This window comes from Puma concolor, chromosome E1 (genome assembly GCF_028749965.1).
Source record: "Puma concolor isolate L17-30 chromosome E1, mPumCon1.1.hap2, whole genome shotgun sequence".
NCBI lineage: Eukaryota > Metazoa > Chordata > Mammalia > Carnivora > Felidae > Puma > Puma concolor.
Window position 1 is genome coordinate 52,300,685 of NC_141680.1, and position 7,742 is coordinate 52,308,426.

The following is a 7,742-nucleotide window of genomic DNA, read 5'->3' on the forward strand; positions in this document are numbered from 1 at the left end:
CACAGAATCTGAAGGAGGCTCCAGGCTCTGAGCTGTCAGCACAGAGCCTGACGCGGGGCTTGAACTCACCAACTGCGAGATTATGACGTGAGCCGAAGTTGGAGGCTTAACTGACTGAGCCAGCCAGGAGCCCCCCAATTTTGCAACTTCTGATGTGTCTGGTTAGGCATCATGGCGAGGGGATGGAGAAACCAGGCACACATGTGGCAGGACTGCTTTGCATTTTTCTGGGCTGGCAAAGGATATGGGCACGAAGCCATCGCAGTCTTTCGACTCCAGTTCTCCTACACTCATGTGGCCATGCTTCCTTAGCACTCGCTTGTCTGGTCTCAGTTCAGGGAACAATATTTTTAACTTGATTAGAGATTATCTAAGTACATTTCCCCTGCCCTATAAAGGTCAAGGGCAAAACTGTATGTGGAAGTCGGATGTTAGGTGTGCATGAGGTCCGGGTGGGGGAGGTGAAATCCTAGGGGCAGGATGCCACTGTCCTCAGTGTCCTTTCCCCGCTCTCAGCAATGGGCCTGGCCCTTCTATTCCTGATCTGACTCTCCACATCTTGGCCCCTGGCTTCCTCACCCACATTTCTTGGGTCCACACCCAGATTATCCCCAACCGCTGTTTGCCAGAGACGTTGTTTCAAGCCTCTCACTGTAAATCCAGCCCCACCCTTCCGTTCCCACTGCTCTCGACTGCATCCAGGGTCCCAACTTTTCTTGCTCAGACTCTTGCAAATAGGCTCCTCGGCTGGTCTCTCAGCTTCCAACATGGTCCCATTTCAGTGCCCACCTGTGCTATGATGTAATCAAAACTTTCCAGAGTGAGCTTTCTAGCATGCAGATACAGTGATGATGTCCTCCTGTTGAAAAGCCTCCATGGCTTTGTGTCTGGCTTAGGCTACACGTCATGACGTGGCCCTTCATGTTTTGGCTTCTGTTTCCCCTTCCTGCCTCGTCTCCCACCTCTCCTTTAGATGCCGTTCAGGTTTCAGCCCATAATACTTTCTGCAATTCCCCAAGTGCTTCATGCACTCGTGGACATGCCTTTATTCAAAAACTCTTTTGCATTTCCCTACCCGGAGAATTGTCTGTCCAAGCTTTGGCCTCCTGTCCCACGTTCCCTGATGCTTTTCCTCATGCCCATTAAGCTCAATATCATGTACTCTCAGGTACCCTTCTAGCTCTTTCCATACACTCCTATTAAAGCGTTGACCAGGCTGTGTTTTGTTGTTTGCATGTGTGAGAGGTTGAACTATGCACCCCCCCTTGCCAATTTATATGTTGAAATCCTAACCCTTAATACGTCAGAATGTGATCTTATTTGGAAATAGGGTCATTGCAGAGGTAATTAGTTAAGATGAGGTCATATTGGAACAGAGTGGGCCCTTCATCTAATATGACCAGTGTCCTTATAAAGAAGAGGAATCTGGACACTGAGCTAGGCACACAGGGGGGTCTCCACATGAAGCCGAGGGCAGAGGTCAGACTCATGCTTCTAAAAGCTGCGGGGACCAAAGATGGCCAACAAACCACCAGAAACTAGGTAAGAGGCAAGCAGCTGATTCTCCTTCATGATTTTTGGTAGAAACCATCCCTGTCAACATGTTGATCTCAGACTTCTGGCCTCCAGAACCATGAGCCGATACACTTCCATTGTTTAAGCTCCCCAGTTTGTGGTCCTTTGTGACAGCAGCCCAAACACACAATGCCCATGTCTGCCTTCCTCGCTCAAGTGCAGAGGGAGAGTGTTTCTTATCTCTGGACCCGAAGCTCTGAGGACAGGGCCCATCACTTGCAGGAGAAGTTTGCGCTCAGTGAATGAAGGCAAATCTTTGAGGGCAGGGATCTCAGGTTAGCTCTGCAATTGTAGCATATCACATAGGGCCTGGGACCCAGGAGGGGCTGAACCGTGGGCTACAATAAAATAACAGAGTTTCAGGCCCTGGAGGAGACACAGAAGGAGTATCAGACACGGTTCCCGCCTTCAAGCATCTTTTATGGTTAGTAGAGAAGAGAGATCTGTCTGTACCTACGAGACGATCGAGAACAAGTCTGAGGCGGAAGGCTGGCCAGATTAGAGAATCTGTATCTCTGCATGAATTAAGGGGCAAAAGCAAAGGACACCTGTGTTTCCCTTTAGTCTAGCTAAATATCCAGCTCTCAATTTCCAGGAATTAAGTTGTGAGAACAACAGAGTCAGTATTTAAATGCAAGGGTTCCTTCATCTGTGAAGGTTATACTCTATTTTTATCTTGCACGTGTCCGTATGTTGCTTAAAACACGACTCCTTGTTTCTTGTTTGTGTGGCTGGTTTCCTACACTAGACTGTAACTCTGCATACAGGGCCAACACACTTTCTTCTTTTCCCTGATTTTATAGGATCTCGTACACAGCAAGGCATACAGCTGAGAATTCACACATTCCTGTGGAATAAATACGATTTGTGTATGTGGGTCTGTGCGTGTTCACGCCTATGGGGGGCAGGGCGGTTAAGAGGTGTATTTAGAGTAAAAATCTGGGCTTACAAAATCTGGCTCTAGGTAAATGTTAACTATTATATTTAACTGGAACATCTAAATCTTAGGCATCTTAATGGGCCTATTGAAAAGGCTATAGCTAAGAGATGTATGATGAACTCTGTGCTAACTGCAATTAGCTGCGTCCCTAAGAGTTGTTGTTACTATACAGATGGGGGAAGGGGCATGTGACTGTTACCTTCTAGCTGTCTCAGCTATCCCTGAGAGAGGAGGAAGGCGGTTCTGTACTCTACATGGCATGCAAGAGTACGGATCCCGAATGCAGCGAGATAAAGAAATGATTGGGTGTCATACCCAGTCTTTTCTCTTATGCTGAGCTAGAAAGAACAGAACTTTCTTTTAATGACCAAGACATGATGCTTCAACTTCGGCCAGACATTTTCTCCAACTTTAGCCCGTGCATCAGAATTACCTGGGGTGTTTATACAAATGCAAATTCCAGGCTCCCACGCTAGAGCTAGTGAATCAGAATTTTTGGAAGTGGACCCAGGAATGTATAATTTCAATAAGCTGATTCGTATCAGCGTGTAAGATTCTGTGCACACAGAAGTCCAATTCTGATACCACTGAGGTTGGGGAATCTTTGGTGCTAATGAGAACAGTCATAGATTTGATTTCAAATGATTCTGCTAGGATCCATTGTGCAATGTTGGCCACCCACCTGTGTCATAAGGTCATGGGGGACACTAGAGAGAGTGTCTGGCCCAACATGATCTATCTCGGCTATGGCTGCTGAGCAAAACAAACAACCCCAGTGCAAATGGCAGGTATGTAGTGTGATCTTGCTATAAAACGTCATGTCTTTGCTTATTAGTATATTTTCTTTGGGAAACTGAATTAGTTTCTCTGGCCCCAGTTTTCTCATCTGAAACGTGAAATAGAGAAATGAATGATCCCTAAGGCCCCTTTTCAGTTCTAAAAAATGATAATTTTACCATTTTGTCTTGTATGAAGCACATAATAGCGAAGCTTTTTGTGCACGACCTATTCTCACTATATACCAAATGATTGAGATAGCAAGCCAGCGCATTATATAGGAAAAGTAAGAGCACTGAACTTGAGAGTCAAGAAGCTTAGACTTTGGCCCTGGCTCAGCAACATAGGGAAAATTGTTTAATGTCTCTGGGCTTCGTTTTTCTACCGTGTAAAATGACCACTTGAAGTCAGAAAATTTCAAAATTCCATTCCAGAGTGAATTTCCTCTAGGAATGATGATGAAATGTCAACAAAAACGAAGAGAAGCCATTGCCAGCAGCCCTGCTCCAACAGAACCATGAAAGCAAGTTATTCAGATGGATTGCAAATACTACCGGAGGGAAACTTGGAACATCAAGACTGAAGGAAGAGCAACAGAAATGGTAAAAATCTGGTGGGTAGATATAATAGATTCTTTTCCTCCTCTTCAGTTCTTTAAAATATGTATGGTGGTTGAAAGCAAAAATTATAATTATGGAGTTTTAACACATGTAGACTTAATAATCACTACAACATAAGGGACCTGTATGCTGGTAAGGGTTCTATATTCCACTCGAAGCGGGGAAATATTAACTCTAAGTAGATTGAAAAGGGTTAAGTTTGTATATTTAATCCCTACCATGACCACTAAAAAAAAAGAAACCACCCTAAGATATAATCAAAACTCAATAGATGTATTAAAATGGAACATTACAAATATTCCAACCATACACAAGAAAGCAGGAAGGGGGAAAGAGTGAAACCAAAAACAGAGGTAACAAACAAAAAATAAATTATAAAATGGTAGACCTAATGCAAACATATTAATAACAACATTAAATGTAAGTGGTCTAAATACACCAAATAAAAGACTGAGATCATCAGAATGGGTTAAACGGAAGCAAGCAAACAAACAAAAAGCCAAGACCAATAAATATTTAAAAAAAACCTGGACCTATGATAAGTGGACTATAAGAAACCAGATGTAAATATAATGACACAGGAAAGTTAAAAATGAAAGCATAGAAAATGATATGCCAGGCAAACACTAATGAAACAAAATCTGGGATGACGATATTAATATCAGACAGGATAGACTGTAGAGCAAGAAAGACATCAGGGATAGAAAGAAACATTATGTAATGATGAAAGAGTCAATCCACCAGTGATAACAATCTTAAGTTTGTATGTCTCTAACAACAGAGCTTCAAGGTACATGAAGTAAAACTAATAAGCCCGACTGGGTGTTGCATGTAAGCAATGAATCATGGGAATCTACTCCTGGAGCCAAGAGCACACTGTATATATACACTGTGTGCTAGCTAACTTGACAATAAATTATATTAAAAAAATAAATCAACATTAAAAAAAAACTAATAAGCCTGGAAAGAGAAATGGACAAATCCAACAATTATAGCTGGAGTCTTAAACTTTTTTTTTCTCTCTGCAATTAATAGAGCAAGTAGGCGAGGATATAGAGGAACTGACCAACACCATCAGCCAACTGGATCTAACTGTCGTATGTAGCGCACTCAACTCAACACAGGGCATATTATTTTTAAGTGTACGTGACAGTTATTAAGACTGACTATACCCTGGGTTATAAAACAAACATTCACAAATTTAAAAGAATAAAAAATCACACAAATTTTATTCTCTGATCATAACAGAATTAGACCAGAAATCAATTACAGAGAGATAACTGGTAAATACTTAAGAACTTGGAAAGATAACCATGTGATTCCCATCTGACTGGGTATTTGCCGAAATTAATTGAAAACATATGGGTGCATAAGGGCCTGTTTGGGAAGATTTATAAATTAAATCTTTATTAATTTATTGGCACCTTTATTAACAATTGCCAAAATTGGAAATAACACAAATGGCCTTCAATGGGCAAAACGGATGAACCAAATGGTGTATTCCCAGTGTATACCTTGCGTCTCAAGGTAGTATGCTGAGTGAAAGAAACCAGTCTCAAAAGTTAATATGTTGTATGATTATGTTATGATATCCTAGAAATGGGAAAATTATGACAACAGAGAATAGCTGTTGGTTGGCAGGTGGTAGGGACAGTGACAAAGTAGTGACTACAAAGGAGCAGCCTGGGGGAGTCGCTTCTGATTATGGAGTGCTTCTGTATCCTTATTGTTGTGATGGTGGTCACGTCAGTCTATACACGTGTTAAAATTCACAGAGCTATTCATTTTAAACAGGTCGACTTGATTGGTCATATTATTCTTCTAACTCTATATTAAGAACCAAATAAAATAAAAAAACAAAGCATGCATGCACTTATCTCAAAGAATTTCCCCCACCGTCTGGCTTCTAATAACAAAGAATGGCAAAATATCTAATTGTCTATCCATAGGAGAATAAATAAGTAAGTTGTGGCATGCTTAGACAGTGGGTAGCAGCAGTTAAAATGAAGGAGCTATAACTATATTTTTCTCAACATGGGTACAACTTTAAGTTGTAAAAGGCTATGAATACTTATATACAATATATATGTGTGTGTATATACGCATATGTATGTGTGTGCATAGCAGTATGATACTTTAGATACGCCTCAAAACTGGCAGAGTAATTCTTGATATTATTTATGGGTAAATATATATGTAGCAAAATGATAAAAACAAGCATGAGAATGATGAACACAAAATTCAGGATAGTGGTTACTGGTCATATATGGGATCAAAGAGAGGGGGGATTGTTGCAGATTATATACGGGGCGTCGAAAGTATCCACAATGATTTATTTCTCAGCAGAAAAGAGCTGCAGGATATATTGCAAAATGTTCAAATTTGACGAAGTTGGGTGGTGAGTATGTGGATGTTAGTCATATTGTTCTTTATACTTTTCTGTATACTTAACAATATTTCATTAAAAGCTTGACTTGAGGGGCGCCTGAGTGGCTCAGTCAGTTAAGCGTCCGACCTCGGCTCACGTCATGATCTTGAGGTTTGTGGGTTTGAGCTCCGCGTGGGGCTCTGTGCTGATGGCTCAGAGCCTGGAGCCTGTTTCAGATTCTGTGTCTCCCTCTCTCTCTGCCCCACCCCCGCTCGCACTCTTTGTCTCTCTCTCTCTCTCTCTCAAAAATAAATAAACATTGAAAAAATTTATAAAAGCTTGACTCGAGTTGCCTTGTGGTCTCATATCCTGGGTTATTCTATCTTCTTAAAGAGACAATTGAACTAAAGTGTTGGGCTTTGATATGGAGGTTAAGCGTGTTACTAAACGTCAGCAGTCAAGGAATTTGCACTATTTTCTTTTTTTTTTTTTAAGTTTATTATTTATTTTTGAGAGAGAGGGAGAGAGAGAGAATGCAAGTGGAGGAGGGGCGGAGAAAGAGGGAGAGAGAGAATCCTGAGCAGGGCTACATGCTCTCGGCACAGAGCCCCCCGTGGGGCTCGATCTCACAAATCACAAGATCGTGACGAGTCGAAATCAAGAGTCGGTCGCTTGACTGACTGAGCCACCCAGCCACCCCTGCACTATTTTATTCTCAAAGGAGGTACATGATAGAGGGCAAAGAATCCGTGGAAGAACGATCTTGACTTGAATTAGCTGTAGGTATATTTTGAATTGGAAGAGATCTATATCCTTAGGTATAGCTGTTCTGTTCTTCTAGGCAGCACCCTTGTGCATGTTATGCAAGCTTCATATGTCAGACTGGGTAACAACAGATGCGTTTTCTCTGTTTCAATTCTTACAGCGCAACTATTTTCAGAAGGCAGGAAGTTGGATTGGGGGGGGGGTCTTTGGATAGTCATGTCTTCAAGTATTTTAACTTTGTCCGACCACTCCTCGCCCACTACGTGAACTCATAGCCAGTGGGTGAGACCAGCATTAATGAAACGAAACACAAATAAATATCTTGTTCTGGCTCAAAGTTCAGTCTCAGACTATGAGTACGGCTAAAATAAATACAAACGACTCCAAAACGCTCTGAAAATTAACACTGGTCTTAACTCCATCACTCTTAAGGGAGAGGTGAGATTTAGATTACTGAGCTATAGGATGATTAGCCTACCTTTATAAACATCTCCAATATATAGATCTGGCCTCACAAAGTCCATGCTTTATGGTCTCACCTTCTTCTTTTCTTCCCCTCCATCTCACACCCCTGCAAACTCAAGCCCACCATTCTCAACCCTTCACTTTACCCCCCCCCCCACCCCAGTCTTTTTGTATGTAGGGTGACGTGCTCTGCTTGTTCTGGCCCCCATTCTCCTGGACCCCAACACGTTTC